This window comes from Canis lupus, chromosome 25, assembly GCF_011100685.1.
Source record: "Canis lupus familiaris isolate Mischka breed German Shepherd chromosome 25, alternate assembly UU_Cfam_GSD_1.0, whole genome shotgun sequence".
Lineage (NCBI taxonomy): Eukaryota > Metazoa > Chordata > Mammalia > Carnivora > Canidae > Canis > Canis lupus.
The window spans coordinates 1,157,897-1,178,408 of record NC_049246.1 but is presented as its reverse complement, the minus strand read 5'-3'; the positions used below and the strand labels follow the sequence as shown (position 1 = coordinate 1,178,408).

General features: G+C 42.7%; 1 long non-coding RNA gene and 2 pseudogenes across 1 annotated transcript in view; 1 reads left to right on the top strand and 2 right to left on the bottom strand.

The window, feature by feature from the left end:
* The window catches only part of LOC102153977, a 103,953-nt gene extending 96,413 nt beyond the window's left edge, over positions 1-7,540 (bottom strand). Inside the window, exons 1-2 of the long non-coding RNA XR_005378302.1 lie at positions 7,348-7,540; positions 1,236-1,371 (exon numbers count right to left, since the gene is read on the bottom strand). This is a non-coding gene — a long non-coding RNA (uncharacterized LOC102153977). The remainder of the gene's footprint in view (positions 1-1,235; positions 1,372-7,347) is intronic.
* Positions 7,541-18,164: 10,624 nt separating this feature from the next.
* On the bottom strand, positions 18,165-19,737 carry LOC100683578 (annotated as a pseudogene).
* A 16-nt stretch (positions 19,738-19,753) lies between these two features.
* LOC100683497 lies at positions 19,754-20,076 on the top strand (annotated as a pseudogene).
* The last annotated feature ends 436 nt before the right edge of the window (positions 20,077-20,512 follow it).

Here is a 20,512-nt window from a genome sequence, read left to right as displayed (position 1 = left end):
TAAGTGCCTGATCCCAGAAGACCTCAGGTGCATAATAACGGCCCTAGACCTCACGGGACAGTGTTGTGCAAGAAGGGTCCTGAGAAAGTGGGGACAGGAGGGTGGGGGTCATACTGGATGCAGAGAGGCACATAGAGGACTTTTGCCCTGATGGCCCTTGCAGCACATGATGCTAACCTGAAGCTTCAACTGCTTGGGGAGAGGGAGGAGGGCACTTGTGGGGTTTTTTCTCTCTCTCCATTCATATAGAAGTGACAAGAGACCCCCAGGGAAAATACGGAAGATTTGTAAATATTTCAGTCTGGACTCTCAAGATGACTGGGTAGGGAGAGTCCTGTGCTTGGTTTTTTAGTGGGTGTGACTCAAGAAACTTGAATAATGTAAGTGGGTAAGAACACTGTAAAATTTGGGGCTCAACTCATCAACCTCTTGGACTTTGTTTTGATTTGGGTAAGAAAGGAGATGTCAGAAATGCTTCAAAAATGTAACTTCTGACATGGAAAAGAAAAAAAGGTCTTTCTCTTAATCATGAAGACTCTAATGATGAGTGAAATACTACAGGGGGTGCTTTTCTCATTTTTTTAGTGAATACTGAACATAATGTGTATAATTCAGAGAACATGAGGCAGTACCACCACAGTAAGTACCACACTACCTTCCTCCTTCAGGTAGGAAGGCTTTCTGAACTTCCATGTCTCTCCAAAATGAGTGAAGGACCAAGTGGTTCTAATACTCCATGATGATAGTTCTAAATTTCTGATAAGCAGTCATTAAGTATAATGATTTTTTTTTATTTAAGCAAATGACTTGCTAGAGACCACCCTGCCAATATACAACCCAGAGTTTGTTCAGCAAGAGGTTTGGCATTTTCAGGAGGCTGCCAGACTTTGGAGGGTAATTACAGTTTCTCTAGAGGAGAAAAGATGGGTTCATCAAAGAAGAGAAAAAAAATAATATACGTTATTATTTACAACTATCTGAAAGGAGTCAATATGCTCAGGGTTTGCCCAGATGAAACAGAAGTCTCTATGAGCTTCTGAGGTTTTTTGACTCGCCTGGTTTGAGATGAGATACACCATGTGCCATATGTTTCCATAAGGAAAATGCATTGTTATTGTTCCTCATATGGACATAGAAAACAATTATGTAATATCAAAGCTTAAATTTTGCTTGACAATGATAATTTAAAGTCAACCCCAGAATTTCAATGATAACAGTATTTTGGTAACACTTACCAAACACTTAGAGGAGATAAAGTCTAATTGCCAGTTTCCTTAAACAAAATGAAAATCCTCATAGAAACTCATTCTTCACTTGCATCAAAATGTTCATCATAGCATTGTTTTCTAATTAAGAAAATCCTGGAAACACCTACATAAACAACAAAATGGAAATTGAGAATTATTGTTCTGCCAGTTATTGTTGCATAGAAAACCATCCCAATACTCTTTGGCTTACAACAATATGCATTTGCTTTTGCATATAGGCTACAGAGGGTTTCTTCTGGTCTCAGTTGGACTCCTCTATGAAATTGGTCAGCTGACAGGTCAATTGGAAGCCTATTGGTCTAGGAAGGACTTAGCTATGACCAGTGGGATGACTACTGCCTCTCTCCACGTGGTTTCCCAGTCTCTAATAAACAGCCTTGGGATTTTTCTCATGATGATGATCTACAGTCAGGTTCCAAGAAGGCAAGTAGAATTATAAAAATCTTCTTGAGGCACAAGTTTGGAATCTGTACACCATCGCTTCTGCTACATTCTGTTAGCCAGAGCAAGTCATAAAACCAAATGGTATTCCAGGGGTGGGAAAATAAACTTTACATCCCATCCCCCTCCCCAATGGGAGGAGCTACAAAATCACATTGCAAAGGATGTAGAAACAGGGAGAGGTGAAGAATTAGAAGAGGTTCTGCAATCTACCACAATAGAATACTCATTTGATGGATTATTATCCAGTCATTAGAAAGGAAGCCTATGGTGCTAGTTTAGAGTGTTAACAAAAGAAAAAACTGCGTGTTAATTTTTGTTATAACCACATAAATGTACATAAAAATGTTAGAGATATACAGATATGATAGTTGCATAATGACAAGATGACAGAATTTGTGTTTTTAACTATTTTTCTAAAAATATCCTGACAGCTTTCATGGATAACCCAAACCTCCTATCACATCTGCATGCAGCATAAGCCACATTTCATTCCTTCAATAGGATTTGGCTGAAATACCCAGTGAATGAACAAAAGAATTATGGAGAGAAAAAGCAAATGATCTATTTTTTTTTTTGCCTTTTTAGACAAAATGATTCAACCCGATAATTCCATGCCAGACAATTCAGCTGACAGAGAGGGAATTTAATGTGACATAGTACGCTTGCTATTTCTAGGGAAATGGAGTTAGAGCTTTTAGAGTACAAAGCAGAAAGCCTTTGCCTGTTAAAGTTTTGTACACGAGTGAAACCTTTCATTGTATAACTAAGTCAATGGAGATTATCTCCTCAGGCAGAATTTCCTTTTGTCTGCACGTGTAGTGTGGGGCATCTGTCCTTGCATTTGGTTCAGTAGCTGGGTTCTCAAATGAATGACTCAGTTCAAGGTAGTGCTTAATGTTATATTGAAGTTACTATGTAGATATTGATTTCATGGCCTTTGACTGTTTCTGAGGTCAGTCATTGACCGGCACATTGAACTCAATCTCATGGGTTGACGTTAGCAATTGGTGGTATTGTCCTCACTAGTTTTGATTTAGTGATGCTGTAGTTCTAATATAAACCTTCTCAAGAGTACAATTTCTACAGGATTGCTTTCAACAGGACTCAACGATGACCTGACTAACACATAAATTGTGGAGTATCATGTGAAGTCAAATGCAGGTTTACACTAGTGATGAACCCTTCCGTGTGGCACAAAGTCACAATTCTTGTGAGATAGCAAAGGAAATCAGAATGGCAGAGATCCAGGGCTGGAAGGCAATTTGGCATCCAAGCAAAATCAGATCCAGAGGCAGCATGCTATTTACAAGTGTTCCAGTCCTAAAATTAGTGGCAGTGAGGTTGTTCCAGACCTCCTCTCCACTTTTCTATTGCCTCTGAAGATTTTTTGTCCTCCTGTAGACAGCAGATGGCTAGGAGCACCAGTCCTCCCAAGAGAATGCAGAGATGAGAGGAAGATCAGTCCAGTGAGAGGGGGCCATGTCACTCCCTAGCTCACTCTGTCCCAGGCTTCCTTTCAGAACAAGCAGTTCAGGGGGATTTGTGAAAAGCCATCACTTTGTCCAGACGCACACCCTCTTACACCTTTCCCAGATTGTTGGTTTAACCCTTAGGCCCCTCCTAGAACCTCTATGTCCCCAAGCCCTCTCCTCTGTTCCTAGCAAAACATACAGAGCCTTTTGCACAGTGATGTATAACATATTTAAATCTCCAAGTGCAGATCCTGTTTGAGGGATTTGCATGTTCACAAGGATTGAACCTTAAAGAACTGAAACTCTTAAAGGTATGAACCCATGGGAGGGGCACAGACTCAACTGACTACGAGGGCCTGGTCAGCAACCTGGAGAGAAAAAAGCCACAGGGCAGGAGCGCAGCTCTCCCATGAGGCTCCTCTGCACCAAGGGTCTCAGTGTGACTGGTTAATTTGATGGTCCTGGGCCAGTTCAGAGAGGCTCCAGGGGACATCGCTCAATTTGCTACTGAGACACTCCAGAGTGAAGAGTCAGGGTGTCACCCTTTTTACTTCCTGGCCAGACTCTTCACCCTCTGGTGTAAGAACCAGGTCATCCTTCTAGAGGAAATTCTGGTCATATTTTCCTCTTTGTTATTTTTTTCCAAAATAAGCTGGAAATCTGGGTTTTATATGAAATCTTCTGATTTTTAAATGCTGGGAACTAATTCCAATTGTGGAAATCCTTTCCGGAGAGACAAGTAATATCATCTAAGAGTTGAATCTGGCCCTCAGGGTGCCCTGTCATGACCTCTGTTGGGGATGGATGTTTGGGAAAGGGTAGAATGAGGTGGGACTGCACAGATATTCCTCAAATCATAAAGCGGGGAAAGGGTTGTTGGGGGTGTGAAGGAGGCTTATTAGCATCTCACAGGATAGAGTGAATTCAGGAAATATAGGATTTTTATTTTGTATTTCTCAAAGGGAGGTATGAGTTTTAAAGGCTTTAAAACCATACCTTAGTGAATGGCCACCCACATGGGGCCCCCCATGGGGGACCATGTGTGCCATGAACAGACAGGTCAAACAGCATGAAGCCAAAAGCCACAGATGTGGGGTCACTGCACTGCCAACTGCCCTGTCTGTGCCCACCCTCTGACCATGGTGGCCTGCGTGTGGAGCAGGGAATGTTTTAACAGGGATGGCTAGCAATATAGAATCATGGAATCTCAGTGCTTTAAACCACCTTAACAGTTATCTATTCAACCCTGTCACTTTACACAAATAAACTGAGCCCAGAGGAGGGACTTCTTGCTCTCAACTCACACAGCTGCATTATGGAGGAACTGAAACTACTACACACACACCCCCACCCCCTCCCCAGTGCAGAGTTTATCTTGAGTATCCTTCCAATCCCTCACCTCCACCCTCACTCCAAGAGGAGCTGTTATAAAGGTACCTGTGAAATGAAATATCAGATGCAACTTCATTTCGGTATCTTTGGAAGACTTTCAAATCAAAAATTTCATGAGCCAGAAAAAAAATTCTTTCTCAAATCAAGAACCCCTGATTAGGGCTCAGAAAAGAGAGACACCAAATCATTTTATGTTTTGCTTAATTACGAATGAAGAGCTTAGTAAGTGTGCATGCCTGACACTCTACCAAGTCTCCTATACACCTGCATTTAATCTTCATTATTATCTTCATTTTACATTTGGGAAAACTGAGGCTTTAAGAAGCTAAGAAGGCTCCCAGTTAGGAAATGACAGAGCCAGGATTTAAACCCCTGTAGTCCAACCCAGAGTCCTAGCATAATAAACTTGGTCCCCATAGCTTCACCCCTCACTCAACTCCCAAGAGACATTAGCGTTCAAAGGCCCAGTTCCCAGAAAACCCCCCACTGTCCTGGCATCTAGGGAGCTGCCCCAGTCTCTTATGCTAAACACTAGTCTGAGCCCACTTCATCACACTTTTTTTTTTCACGCTCCAAAAATGTGGTCTTCCCTCATTATGCCAATTAGGAGGAACAGATGGTCTTCTACTCAATAGTTAACCATTCAACATTTAGGGAAGAAATTCCTGGAAGGTTTATTTCAAATATGAAAAGTGTCAACCGAAGGAAAATTTTTCAAATAATTCTCTGGAGGGGAAGAGTTTTAGAGAAAGGCTTTCAGCAACTTAACCCAAATGTCATGGAATGTGTACACTATAATGGCAGAATGTCTTGATCCCAGAAGAATACACATAAACAGAGGAGGTAATTGGATTCATTATTTTGACACCTGAAAGGATGACAAGAAACCTTTAACCCACTGATAATCAGCAGAGTGTGCTGTCATTGTGTACCGTTCAACCAGACTATGGGATATCACATTAGCAAGCTGGCTGGCCTATTAGAGGCATGTAATTCTTTCATATACTTAGCGCGGAAGTGGAGAGGATTCAAAACAGCTTCCTTCTCTCTGACATGCATCCAAATTTTTAATAGCAGCTAAGTACCTTACTAAGCAACTGAATAAAATAATGTATTCAAGCCCCAGAAAACCTTTTCAGACCTTTTTATCTCTACATTTTACTGATGGAAAATGGATTGTAATTCAAATTTATATACTGGGCACACTCCAGGCAATAGATTTTTTTTTTCTTCATAGAACTCAAGCATTCCAAACTATTGGAGGAGTTAAGCAATTTTGATCATTTTGAAACTAGCTGTCAGATTTAATCTGTGCTAAAGAGACAGAGGGCAAATGTATTCTGAAGCTTGTTATATAATTTACAGATTATTTTTGCAATTTATATTCCATCAAATAGGGTATATTAGGTTCTCAGAAAGCACGTAATGATCAATTAATTTCGGTAGAGCAATCCTTGTGGCACTTAAGGGACAGAAATGATTAGACCCTTTTCTAGCTGAGCCCCAAGGTCAAGTCATCAAATATGACTGATTATATTTTCTAATGGTTTCTCTATGCCCATTAAAGAGCACTCAACTATTCATACTCTCCTCTGATCATGACATTCAAAATTTGTTCAGATGGCTCCTGACAAGCAAAAATGTATTCTCTAATCTTTAACCACATAAACAATAGCTAACCACTTGTAATTGAGTTTAAATTGATTTCAGGTGGCTTCAGAGAAAAGCAATTTCTACAACAGATTAACCTCTTAATTAAAGTATATTAAGAACACTGTCAGGTGTAGGAATTCTGCTCCAGCAGAAAATTATACCTCATTGACATTCATTTACGAAAGAATTGCTGCTCTGTTCCCAGGTAACAGGTTACTTATTTGTGGTTCTTGCTTCACTAGGTCATCTCAAGACTGGTTCACTCTGTGGAATATCGGCCTTTCTGATGGAACAGGGTGAGGGGAAGGAAAGTGGATGATGTGAAAACACATGTTGTTTATGGCACGAGGCTGTCCTTGTACTTAGGTCTTCAGAAAGTTACTTTGCTCAAGGAATGGGACCCTTCTGCAAAAACCATAGACTCCCTTAATCTGAGAAAAGAGGGAAATGTGTCAACCTCCTCATCAACAGTGACTCAACAGGTCTCTACAAGGTGTTGATCTCCAGTGCATTTAAGGTAGATAACATCCTGTCCTCTAAGTCCTTGCTACTCAAAAGTGGTCCACAGATGAACATCACATGGTGGATGGTGAGAAATAGAGTCTTAGGCCCCTCCAGCCCACCTGCCCCCTCCCCATACCCCAGACCAAATGAATTAGAATCACCAATTTAACAAGATCCCCACAGAATTCATTTGCACTATTCAAATTTAAGGAGCACTGCTCTAAGAGACTCTTCTGTCTGAATTCTCATTATGTCAGAAACAATGCCAGAAACATTTGGTCAATTTGGTAAAGGCAAAATGGGTCAATAAGCATTATGTAGACCAAACAATATCCTCTCCCCCCTTTTTTTAAAAAAAGATTTTATTTATTTATTCATGATAGACATAGAGAGAGAGAGGCAGAGACACAGGCAGAGGGAGAAGCAGGCTCCCTGCGGGGAGCCTGATATGGGACTCAATCCCGGGACTCCAGGACCACGCCCTGAGCCAAAGGGAGACGCTCAACCACTGAGCCATCCGGGCGTCCCTCCTCTCCCCTTTTTCAAGACCCTGCTAGCTTTCTCGTCTTTGTGTCCTGGTTGTGAAAACCCCAAGTAAATACACTTCCACTCACCCAGTTCTGCCCCAGGACATGGGACATATGGAGTTCCTGATTTAAGCTGCAGTTGGTTCTAGAATCAAGCTTTATCCCCATGCTGGCTCCACCACCTGTGATATAACCTCACCCTGGTAGTTTGCTCTCTTGGCACTTCAACCTTTGGCTCATATTCCTGACTTGGTTCTGTCATCCTCAGCTGGCGATTTTTTTGCTGCCTTCAGAACTTGCATTTTTTATATTGTCCACCTGGTCCTGAGATACGTACTTCCTATTGTTACCTGTCTAAATTTAGGGTTGTGGTGTGGACTCCTACCCCATAGGTGGCAGCCTCCAGCCCTCCTTAATATGCCTTGTGGTTATTAAAAGGAAGTCACACCAAAATGCAGCTGTGCTTAGCACCCAGGTGTTGTTAAGAAAAATGGGTTTAGAACAGCAAATCTCAGGCTTGACTACACATTACAATACTCTGAGGAGATTCAAATTTTCCAATGCTAAAGGTCCCATCCCAGATCAGCTTAAGTGAAAATCTTGTCCTCACCATGAATTACAAAAACCTCCCAGGTGATTCTATCACACAGCCGGAGTTAGGAAACAACAGTTTAGACAATTTTCCCTGACCCAACCATGCCCAACACACTTCATCCTCTATGCTTGAGTAATAACTTGCTTCATACATTCTACTTAATCTTTCTCCCCACCACCAGAGCATTGAGAAAATTGTGAATGAAGAGTGAAGAGCTTCCATGTCTCAATGGAGGGGGTATAGGAAGGAAGGGGAAGGGGGAGAAGAACCTCCATGAATTATCAGTCGTATTGCTAAAACTGTGCAAGGGATGGAAAGTAAACGGGCTACCCAACTTTTTCCAGTTTAAGTGGCACAAGCAGCTGCATACTGCCACACACACAAATCACAGAAAGTGAAAAGATGTCATTGGGTAACCACAACCACTCACAAGCTTTGAAGAAAGGCAGATGAAGAGTGAGGGAAGAGAGTCAACATGATACAGAAGATGTTTGCCCATGTGCAAATATTCCAGAAAATAAAAATGCCCCTAAACTGTCTGTGTCCCTAAGTGATAGTCCTAACCTGTCCCGAGCATCCCTAAGTTGTGGAGGTAAAGGAGAGAGGTCACCAGGCCCTCAAGCAAAGGATCTATCCCCACCCAAGATTGAAAAGAGATGGAGAAAGCAGTAACAGCACCACCCACACCAGGGCTCTTAGTCTGGTGTCACCTCTGGGTGGGTCTGGGCCTGTGCCAGAGCCAAGTTAAAACACCTGCCATGGTGAGGAGGCTGCCAGGACAGTCCAGACATACTTCCTCTGCTTATCATTTCTTTCATAGGCCAAGAATTCAGAGTGACTGCCCCAGCGTGCTCAGGTCTTTAAGTGTCACCTTCAGATCAGCCCATGAGCTGCACCTGGGAACTTGTTAGACATGCAAATGCTCCGGGCAAGGCCCACTCCACACCCTCTCCCCCAAACTTACTGAATCAGAAACTTGAGAGTGGGGCCCAGTGAGCTGTGTTACAAAACACTTTAGGTGATCCTGATGTACACTCCCATTGGAGCACCACCACTTGGTTTGCATGTACTTAGAGCTGCTTCCGTGTCTCTTCAGTCATCTTTTTCACCTGATTTGGGAGGAGAGGTGATGCTGAGAAGGCCAGTTCTCCCTTTGGATTGCTTGCACTCTGCACCTGCTGGGGTTACCATTCAGGGCTTTGGTAGTGCCCTTTCTGAACCTCTGAGCCTCTGTGTCCCAGGCTCTGTGGTTCCTGATCCCTGCAGTCTGGCTCACTGGACATAGTCTTTGTCTGTTGAACCTGAGGGAACTGGCTTCTCCTTCCAGGCTCTAGACCCTGCTCCTCTGCCTATCCTCCCCTCTCTGCTTCCTTCTCTCATGCTGGTTGAGGCCCATCCTCACCCTCTAGATGGCAGAGACCCTGGGTGATCTTGGCTCTGTTTGCCCCCTCCTGGCCTGCTACATTTAATTAGTAACCAATAGGGGGCTATCAAATACATTTGAATGAAAGAATTAAGCCCTTTTTAATATCTGAAACTAAAAGTCTGAACCTCTTACTAGTTTGCATTTGCCTCTCATGTCTTAGGAACATCAAGAATAGATTTGGATATTTGAGAGTTAATGGGATTCTCTTCAGAGCCCTCTGCTGCAAGCTCTAACCTCTGAAGGTCAGTACTTTGCCTGGAGGGCAAGCACCCATCTGCTAGCCTGAGTTTGCCCTGAGGTTAGGGAGGCAAAGGGCTGATGCCCCTGAGCTGGGACAACCTCAGTGTGTGATAGGGAGTTTGAGAGGCCTACTCACGTGTCTCAGCCTCTCAATGCAAGTCCTGTGTCTCGCTGCTTAGATAGCAATGTTGAAACCTGAATACTGCCACAGCCTCCTCCACCACTGCACACCCACTTCACCTTCATCATGTCTCTGCCTGTGCTTCTTGCCCTGTGTGGACCTCTGAATTCCAATCTTGTTCAGCCCATGGAGAGGCCAGACTATAGCCATGCCTTCCAGTTCAGCTGGATAAGTTAGACTCTGATCACAGCTCTGCCTTTGAAGCTCACATAAACCCCAATCCCATGTCTCACATCACAACCTGGTCCTCCGGCCCTTAATTCCCTCTAGATGATCCATCCCAAGCCCGGCCTGCCCTCTAGTCCAAAATCTTCCTGCCCATTGCTTTTTTATTACTACTATTTTTAATTTTAAAAAATATTTTATTTATTTGAGAGAGAGAGAAAGAGAGAGCACAAGCTGGGTAAGGGGCATAGGGAGAAGCAGATTCCCTGCTGAGCAGGGAGCTAGATGTGGGACTCAATCCTGGGATTCTAGGATCATGACTTGAGCCACTTAACAACAGAGCCACCCAGGCACCCCTTCCCAGTCATTTCTCACCCATGGTTTCGGTGACCTGGCAGCCACTCTTTCCAACTCAGTGGATGGTCATGTCTGGAAAGGTCAAGCCTCCTGGGCTTTAAATCTAAAGCATGGTTGAGGCTTACTAATGTTAGTGAGAAAAGAAGGTCTGAAGAATGGAATAGATGGATAAATTGCATTTGGAGAAAGGGGAGAACAAGCATGATCAGGTTGGCCTCAGTTTTCAAATTTTAAGCTAAAAAGCATATCTTCCCTGCATGTCAGCTGACCCTGAATCCCTCAAGTATTTATTTCTATACCTCCTCACAAGTGGTCTAAATTCTCAGCTGTTATAATATGGCCCTATATTTTCCCGAGCAAATGGCAGTGAAGAGGATGACAATGAAATGATTAAATAAAAATAAATAGGAAAAAGAAATGACAGATTAAAATATAGTTTTTAATGAGCACTGACTGCATGCTAAGCACTCTGTGAAATACTCAGCACACAGTAGCACACTCAACCCTTGCAACAATCTTATATGATGGTGATACTACCCCAAATTTATAGGTAACAGAACTGTGATGGTGCTCCTAACCACCTCGTTAAGCTCCTTCTCTGACAGGAACTAGATTCTGTGCCCTTAGGCATAGTTCACTCCTTCATTTTGGCCTCAAGAAGTGGTAGCTTGGTTGGCCAGTCCCCATCATTGCCATATGTGATGGTTTTACCAACAACACTCTCTTTGATGTAGCATCAATATAATCCCTTGAAACATTGAAAAATTAGGTTGACTAACTAGGCCAAGTAATTCAACTTACATGTCCTGGAAAGAGGACCGAACTTGGGTCTTGGCCCTGGCCAATGTGACCTTGAACACAACAGACATCTCTCAGTATACTACTGTCTAGCATTCAATGAACCTATAGTGCTGTTCAAAAAATCAAATGAGCTATTGACATAGGGGCACCCTACAAAGTGGAAGGTACCACCAAAAATAAAAATTGTTATTATGTCAAAAAGCGGTTCAAGTCTTTTTTTCTGCTGAATTCACCACCCAAGAATCAGGGAGGGAGACAAGATCTTTTATGGTTGGGTTCATTCCAATAACAATACTTTCCACAAACATCCATTAAGGACTTAACATGAGCCAGGCACTTTTATAGGTATTTTCTTTTCTCAGAGACAAAAGATAAGACATTTATAACCAAGTTACTTCTGCATCTTCTCATATTTTGGCAGGTCTCACATCTGCTGCAGACCAAACACCCAGAGCTGGACCTGGATAGGTCAGTTAATAGGGATTTAGACACCACAGTTTGATTCCGCAAGTACCCAATTGTCCGCATCTTGCTTCGGCATCTTGCCACACACACATCTGTGTGGCCTGTGGGGCAAGGTCAAATTGCTTTTTCGTGGAAGCCATTTGTCACATGGATTCCCCACAAGAGAGGGTGAATGAATCACAAACAGCTCAAAATGTGTACCCTGCTGAGCATGAGTCAGGTTCAGTGTGGACTTATAGGCAGTCTCATTTCCAGCTTTCTACTTTTTTCCGTCTAGCTTCTCTTCCTGAGTTTGTTTTGCCTTTAGCTTTTTTGTGTTTAACTTTATACGTATTTTTTAATACTTTTGTCTAAGTGCCATGGCTAAGAAAGAGACACTTCTTTCTTTGAGAAATGCATTCACTATAAACATGATAGAATGTGATATTTCTCAATTTCTTTGAACTAAACAGACATCTGAAACTTATTTTTAACAAACTTTTTAATTGAGATATAAATCAACTACCTTATAGCTCGCTCACTTAAAGTACACATCTTGATGGCTTTTAGTATGTTCAGTGTTAACAACCATCACTACAATCAACACTAGAATATTTGTATCACCCCAAAACCCCAAATCATTCCCCCTAAACCTCCTAGCCATAGGCAAACACTGAAATACTTCCTGTCCATATAGATTTGCCTATTCCAGATACTTCATATGAATAGAATCATGTAATATATGGCCTTTTGTGATTGGCTTCTTTCACTTTGTGTAATGTTTTCAAGAGTCCTCCATGTCATAATTCCTGGAAACTTTTGTATCTCTTCAGTTAGGAACTCAGACTTATATTCTTTATTCTCATGGAAATTTGAATTGTCTTTGCTTCACTTGCAACAATAATAAGAAATGTCAATAAAAGTATCCTTTAGTGGGCGCTTATCCACATACTGTCTCACCCTCACCACAACTTATAAGGGAGTTATTATGGCCACTATTTTCCAAGGTAAGAAACCTGGAAAGGTCACAATGCTCAATAAGTAAGAGAGACAGTATTCTAATTCAGGTCTCTGAGTCTAAATTTGTTTGTCTTCTCTATCCCACATAGTAGGTCTGTCTCGGAAGATGAGGTCATAATTATCATCAGCAGCATCATAAATACCCTTATTATGTTCCTCAGAAGCTCAGCATTGGTCCATGGCCATGGCCTTGATGTGTGCCACAGAAGTAAGTAATGAAAAGGTGCTCTAACATGAAACACCCTCAGACATAACCTAGACAAGAAATGAGACAGGATGCATGGCACTCAGACCTGTGAGACTCCAGGGACGCCTGGGTGGCTCAGCAGGAGCATCTGCCTTTGTCTCAGGGCATGATCTCAAGACCCCAGGATCAAGTCCCACATTGGACTCCCAGTAGGGACCCTCTGCCTCTCTCCCTCTGCCTATGTCTCTGCCTCTCTCTGTGTGTCTCTCATGAATAAATAAATAAAAATCTAAAAAAAAAAAAAAAAAAAAAAGAACTGTGGGGGTCCAGAATCCAAAAGACCTGGCTTCAAATCCCAGATCTTGGGCAGCCTGGGTGGCTCAGCGGTTTAGTGCTGCCCTCAGCCCGGAGTGTGGTCCTGGAGACCCGGGATGGAGTCCCACATCAGGCTCCCTGCATGGAATGGAGCTTGCTTCTCCTTCTGCCTGTGTCTCTGCCTCTCTCTCTCTCTCTCTCTCTCTCTCTGTATCTCTCATGAATAAATAAATGAAATCTTAAAAAAAAAAAATCCCAGATCTTCCAACTTATAGCTGTGTGCACTTTGAGCACTTGCTTTCTCATCTTTTATTTTCCCACATGGGAGATGAGAAGGATGGTTCCTACATTGTAGGGTTCTTAAGGGAATGAAACAAAAAAGATGAAGGCTTATCACAGTGCCTAGCACAGAGTAAGTGCTCAAGAATATTTGCTACTGTTAAGGAATAGAGTCAATAAAATTGTAAAAGCCATGTATGGTGATAGATGGTAGCTACACTTGCCATGAGCACAGTAATGTACAGACATATCAAATCTCTATATTGCACACCTGAAACTAGTGTTACATTGTGTGTCCCCTGTACTCAAAAAAGAGTTTAAATGCAAGAAGGAATAAAGAAGAAGCAAGGCCTACAGCACTAGGCGAGAGAACCTGAACAAATGACCTCCACAGAGCCCTGAACTACAGGGAAGAGAGGAGTGAGTCAAGAGAGAGAGGCAGCCATGCTGTCATGGTTTTGCTGCAGCAAACTATCGATGGAGAGTCAGCCTTTAGAAAGTTCACTGAATCTTGCAAAAACATGACTACCGTAGTAGGAAAACTTGCCAAATTATGCAATTTGGAGCCAAATGCTCCTTTCCGCCTCCTCCCCGCCCCCAAGATGTTCAGCTTCTGGCTATGCCAAGAGTAGTTACTGGCAAGGAAATCATTAAAAAAAAAAATTTTTTTTTGGCATATGGCAAAAGGCAGGGAAATAGAAAAAGAACACAAGAGGAGTTTTCCCCTAATCTTTTATTAAAATGATTTTCTAGATTTGGCAAAATGGCATTAATCACAATGCATAATTCATAATGAAACTCATTTCAAAGCTTTTAATTGGGGGAATAACTTTTTGTAGAAGTTTTAAATAAAAAATCTATCCTACAGATAGAACAAAAATGTACAAGGATGCTTAGTGCAACATTTTTTAATACAAATCTTCTTGGATTTACAATGGAGTTACGTCCTCATCAAGCTCATCAAAAGTAGATGATGTCACAAATCAAAAATGTATTTATACACATAACCCACCAAACCATCGTTTAGCCTAGCTGACTTTAAGCATGCTCAGAAAGCTTAAACTAGCCTTTTTTGGGCAAAATCATCTAACACAATGCCTATTTTATAATGAAGTGTTGAATATCACATGCAATTTATCAACTACTATACTGACGGTACAAAAGTAGAATGGTCCTATGGATACAGAGTGATTATCAGTGTATGAGTTGTTCACCCTTGTGGCCATTGCCCAGCTATCACAGGAGACGGTCACACTGCATATTGTCTGCCCAAGAAAACGTCAAAATGCAATATTCAAAGTATGGTTCCTACTGAATGGGTACCTCTTTCTCACCATCATAAAGTCTAAAATCATTAAGTCGGAACCATCGTAATTTGCGGACCTTCTATAATTATGAGAAACAACTAGATCACAAAACCAATTGGAGAATGGCTAAGCCAAATACGGTATCAATATCTGACAGAATAACCCAGAATTATTAAAATTAATGGAAATTCTTTGAGGGCAGAGATTTTGTCTTTTTTGTTCACCGCTATATTCTTACTACCTGGAAGAGTGTCTGGCACTTTGTAGAGTTCAAATATCTGTCATTTAAATGAATAAGTGAATGTTTGTGAAATGCCTTTGTAATCAATGCATATGTATTATATGCATGTGTTTGTACATGCATATGTGTGTATACAGGTATAAGTTTATGTCTATGTTGAGTCTATGTTGTGTTTACATAATAGTTGTTGTAATTGTGACAACTGTCAAAAAAAGGCATAAAGATATTGATGCTTTAACACCAGAGGAGGCTGCCGGGAAAAAGTAGTCTTCCACCCGGCCTAGGACTCCTTTACCCCTGTCCTCTTGCCTTTTTTCTTATCTTTCACTTGGAATTAATTTTCCTTCACTTTTTCCCATGGTATTAGTTATTTGTTAGCTCTCCAGTATTTATAAAATGCAGAGTCAATTAATAAAGACACAAGGGTACTTCGGTATTTTAAGCTAGCAGTGATGGAGGGCAGTCGGTGTCTTAACCTCAGAATCTATTGTACTAAGACAATTTTGATTTGTATAGATAAGTATTATGTGTAACAATTCTTTAGGTAACTATATCATTTTATGGTCCAGTTCAACTGATATGCAAGAGAAACCTTCCCTCACAGTTTACATAACTTAAATGGATGTGGCAGCACAAATTTGTGAGTGAGCGCAATCTCTTTTGATGCAAAATGAATCTATGTCACTGTTGTTAGTTATATGCCTTTAATGCAAAAAAATTATTTCTTAAATAAAATTTGGAAGAAATCACTGTAGTTTATGCAAGCCAATATTGACTTTTGTTCTGAAAGTGCTTTGTTTTGGTGACCCGTTGATACCTTTTCCCTGTTTGTAATTGCACTAGTTCTTAGCCAGAGCTGACATCTCAAAAGTACCCAAGCCAATGTGCTATTTGAGTTACAAAATGGAAACAAATGAGAAGTTCAGCCTGACATACATTTCATGTTCCCTGCATGCGCGCGCACACACACACACACACACACACACACACACACACACACCTTCTCAAGAAAGAATATGATGCTACCAGGCTAAAGGGTTGGTAGCAATTTCTATCCTCTGGACTTGATGATGGACATTTAAGATGAAAACTGGCAGTCTCGGGCAGCCCGGGTGGCTCAGCGGTTTAGCGCCCCTTCAGCCCAGGGTGTGATCCTGGAGACTCAGGATTGAGTCCCACGTCAGGCTCCCTGCATGGAGCCTGCTTCACCCTCTGCCTATGTCTCTGCCCCTCTCTCTCTTTCTGTCTCTCATGAATAAATAAATAAAATATATATTAAAAAAAAAGAATTTAGAAAACTGGCTGTCTCCCTGTAGCCTCCTGAACACTACAAAAGCATGGGGCACTTCTGTCTCTCAGTGTGGCTCTTACCCTCACTGAAGCCTCCATCCTCACAGTATAGTCTTTGAATCTTCCAATGCAATCATTTTTTATTAATCCATCCTAACTAACATAGATCCCACATAACATGGATCAACATAGTGTGCTATTAGAATAAAATATGAAAACTTTGCCTTGTTCCCCAAGATTGGGCTCTTGTCTATTAACCTGTCTCATGGCATGCCCCACTGCTTCTTGCAAGCCTTCAAGCTTTTTTTTCCCACCACGTGGCAAATGCTCTTGCCATTCCTACTTTTTGGAGTGTGCTTCCCTCAGCTGTTTTCGTCATTTAGTTTCTCTTTTTAAATGACAAAAAGAGGTCCCCTGAGAGGTCATCCCACTACCACTTCTCTACCTTCTGTCAGATTCTCTCTAACACATCAATCTTTTGTCTTTAAATACCTTGCCGATTGACTTATTTATTTGGGTATTATCAGACTTCCTTTACTAAAACTTAAGCTTATGATACCAGAGACTTTGTCTTGCTTACTGCTCTATTTCCAGTGCTTAGCACATAGTAAGGCACTCAAGGAAGGAAGGAAGGAAGGAAGGAAGGAAGGAAAGAAGGAAGAAGGGAGGATGGACTCCCAATGTGGATATAGTATGGAGCACATAAGGAATGGGCTTAGCACTAATAATTTAGAGCACAGAGTATACAAAGTGGTAACTGAGAGAAAACCTCAGAGCCAACACATGGAGACTGAGGCAATTTTGGAAACAATAAATAATTAGTATCAAGATTTTTTTCAGAGAATGATGAAAAAAGTAGCTCCTCTAAACAAATAATGGATCAATTTAGAGGCAGCTGCACCACAGGAATTTTACAGCACGTGTTAGGTCTCCAGTCATTGAGCTTAAGTTTCAAAAAAAGGACTCAAATGTTTGAAGATCTGTAAAACCAGGAGGACACGGGGCTATGGGCCTATCTATGAGTCTCTGAGGACCAAGCTGAAGTCTTCACCAGAGAAAGATCAAGTAAAATCCAGAATTAAACCAGAGCTCTTTTGTTACAAAAGTCATTGCCTGGTGCTAAGGATCAGGGTGGGCTGAGTCTGTGGGCCGAGGTCAGAGTGAGAAGTAAGCTCCACTTAGGGAGGGGCTAGGAAATAGTCAGGGACAAAGCAGGGGAGCAGACATTTGTCACCATGATGATGTCCGAAAGTGCATTTGGGAGTAGAAAATACAACCTCCCAAGAACACACAGCATAATGGGCACCAGCCCTGCAACAAAGTATTCTTTAGATCCCACATATAGACATACCTTTCTGCTCTGACACCTTTGCATTTGCTGTTTCCTGTTCTTTAGAATACCTTCTGCCACTTCTTATTTGGCAAACTCTCACTCACCATTCAGAAGCCAAGTCAAATGTCATCTCTATTGTGAGTTCACACAGCGATGCTTCCCATGGAAGCCCTAAAGCTAGTTACACCCATGACATTCAGGTCTCGCTCATTGGCCTTGACAGTCCTGTAGTATGTGCTCTGGCCCACAACAATCATGGCACCTGTGCCTTACATAAGTCCTCATGAGCGAGAGTAGCCAGGAGGATCTTCCCAGGCCCTGTCTCTCCGAGTTCCCACACTGGGCTGACAGGTTGGCATAGTGAGAAGCCAGAGCAACTAGACCCACACTGTATTCATGCCTTAGTCTCTGACCTTCATGGTCAGAATGGACAATACTCACCGCCTGATGTGAGGTCCAGGCCAGGCACCCAACATGTGACAATCTTTTCCATTCTGGGCTCACACAGGCCATCAGCTGGTCTGTGGGAGCTGGCAATGTTTGCTAAGTCTGCTGCTGCTCTTCCTACCTGCCTCTGGGGTTCATGGTTCACCATCACTTTGACTCCAAAACAATGTTCTCCACTTCTGATTGCTGGCCGCGACCATCTGCTGGTAGCTTCTCTCAGACAGCCTGTCATTCAGCCTACACTCGCCCTGGGAATAGAACACTGAATCTGAATATATGGTGTTCCCACAAAAAGCACACTTATATGATACACATATGTGCTGTATTAGTGATGTTTTAAAGATTTTATTGATTGATCTTAGAAAGAGAGACAGTGCATGTAATCAGGCGAAGGAGCAGAGGGAGAGGGAGAGACTCTCCAGCAGACTTCACACTGAGGGCGCAGGGCTCAATCCTAGGACCCCACGATTAGGACCTAAGCCAAAACTAAGAGCAGGACACTCAACTGACTGAACCACCCAGGTGCCCTAGTATTAGCAATATTTCAGACGTGATGGTTACAGCTAATGTGCACTCCTTACATTTTATAGTCTGGGAGGTCTGATTCTAAATCCTGGTTCTGCAGCAACAATCATTCTGCATGATCTCAGACACATCATTCCATCTCTCCACCTATGTTGCATCAGCTATAAAATGAGTTTGTAGACAGGGTTGTTAGGAGGATCAAATCAAAGTGATTGGCACCTATCTCACCTTTCATAGAAATCAAGCATACTGTCTCTCAAATGGACCCTAACACTGATTCCCAAGCAAGGGTGACGTTCATTCCACCAAGACCAGAGAATGTTATAAAGTAGAAACACATAAATTAATCTGCAGAAAACTTCCATCAAGGAGGAAAAGAGGGTGATCTGACATTAAGGGGAGCTCTTTCCACCCAGAAGGGAAGTAGGAGGAGACAGGAAGAGTCTCCTGTTTTTTGTTGTTGTTGTTGTTGTTTTGTTTTTTTAAAAAACCACACATCCTTTTTATTGTTAAGTCATAAAAAGGTACCAAAATTAAAAGCAAAAATTACAGGGTAAGACTTAACGTAACTACTAGGAACATCAAAGGAAGTGAAAGTGGGACTAGGCACAGGGCAATATGAATTAATGAACATGGGAAGGATAAGGATGGGGAGAACAGTGGGCATGTGCTGAAGAAGATACTAGGCGAGAGGATCTGGTAAAAATTTTGATCTTAGACAAGCGCCTAGGTAGAGAAATAATGGGACAAGATTTCTAAACCCCACTATGTGCTTAAGAGTCCTCCTCGCCATTGGCGCTGTCTCTGTCATCCTCTTTCCTCAGCCTCTTGTTCATCATCCTTGATCAACTGCAGGCGGTCATCCCCCCGAGCTTCATTGTCCTCGTCGTCCAGTGAGTCCCCCTCCTCAGCAGAGTGCTCTGCACCCCTCAGACTCCATCTGCACCTTGGTCTCCTCTTTCTTCAGGGAGCTGCTGCTCTGCTCCTCTTCTGACTTAGCATTCTCCATCTCTCCTTGTTTGCTCTGTTCTTTCTCAATTTTTTCCAGGCTTTCCAGTAGAGAGTCCACCTTCTGTTTCATCTGGGTCAACTCCTTCTTCGTGGTCTGAAGGTCCTCGCCTTTCCACGTTCCAGACTTGGAAGAAGATCCTCGCGGTCCCCGCTTAGGATCGACGCCACCTTCGCCCCTCGGCGAGGTGTTCCCTGATACACGCTGGCGCCTTGGCGGAGGGGAGGGCGCGCGGCGTGACCGGGCTCCTGCCCCCCCCCCCGGGGCGCCCACGCGGCCCCCTGCGGCCCGGCCCGAGCACAGAGGCTGCGGCGGACCCGGGAAGGGCGTAGGAGTGGGAGTGGCTCTGCCGAGTGCGGCGGCCGAACCAGACCGTGTCATCTCTTCTGGCGGCAAAAACCTCGCCGTAAAAACTGGGAGCACTTTGAAAACAACACAGTTTTCATGTCGTCTGGGAGAGGAGTTTGAAGCAGCTGCAGCTGATGGCAGGAGAACTCAGACTGTCTGCGACTGCACAGACGGCGGCCGGCTCCACATCAGGAACGGGACGGCAAGGAAAGCACGATAACAAGAAAATTGGAAGATGGGAAATTAGTGGCGGAATGCATCACGAACAGTGTCACCGGTACTCAGGTCTATGAAAAAGTAGAGTAAAAATTCCATCATTTTGGACAGGAATTAGCTGTGAGGATGAACAAGCTCAGTTCAATGAGCGATTCTCCATACTGCTTTTTTTTCATCACTGTGTTCAATTATCTTTATCACAAACATTTTACATGCGAATATTTCAAAGTGTTGATTTAATTAGGATCATCCCTTTGGCTAGTAAATAAATGTGTTTGTGCTAAAAAAAAAAGGGGGGGGTGGAATTGGGCAGGAGTCAGCCCCAGGAGGGTCCCCACTCCCCCCAGGAGGGTCCCCACTTCTCTTTGCCCATTACCATTAAAGTGAATCTTGAGGGAAGCTGGGAGAGGAGATGAAATTCCTCGAAGCTCTCTATGTGTTTGAGAAACTACTAGCATACCGAGGTCAGGGTCCCTCCTCCTTGGGCAAAGCCTGAAAGCCTTTTGCAGAAAGCCTCACTGGGATC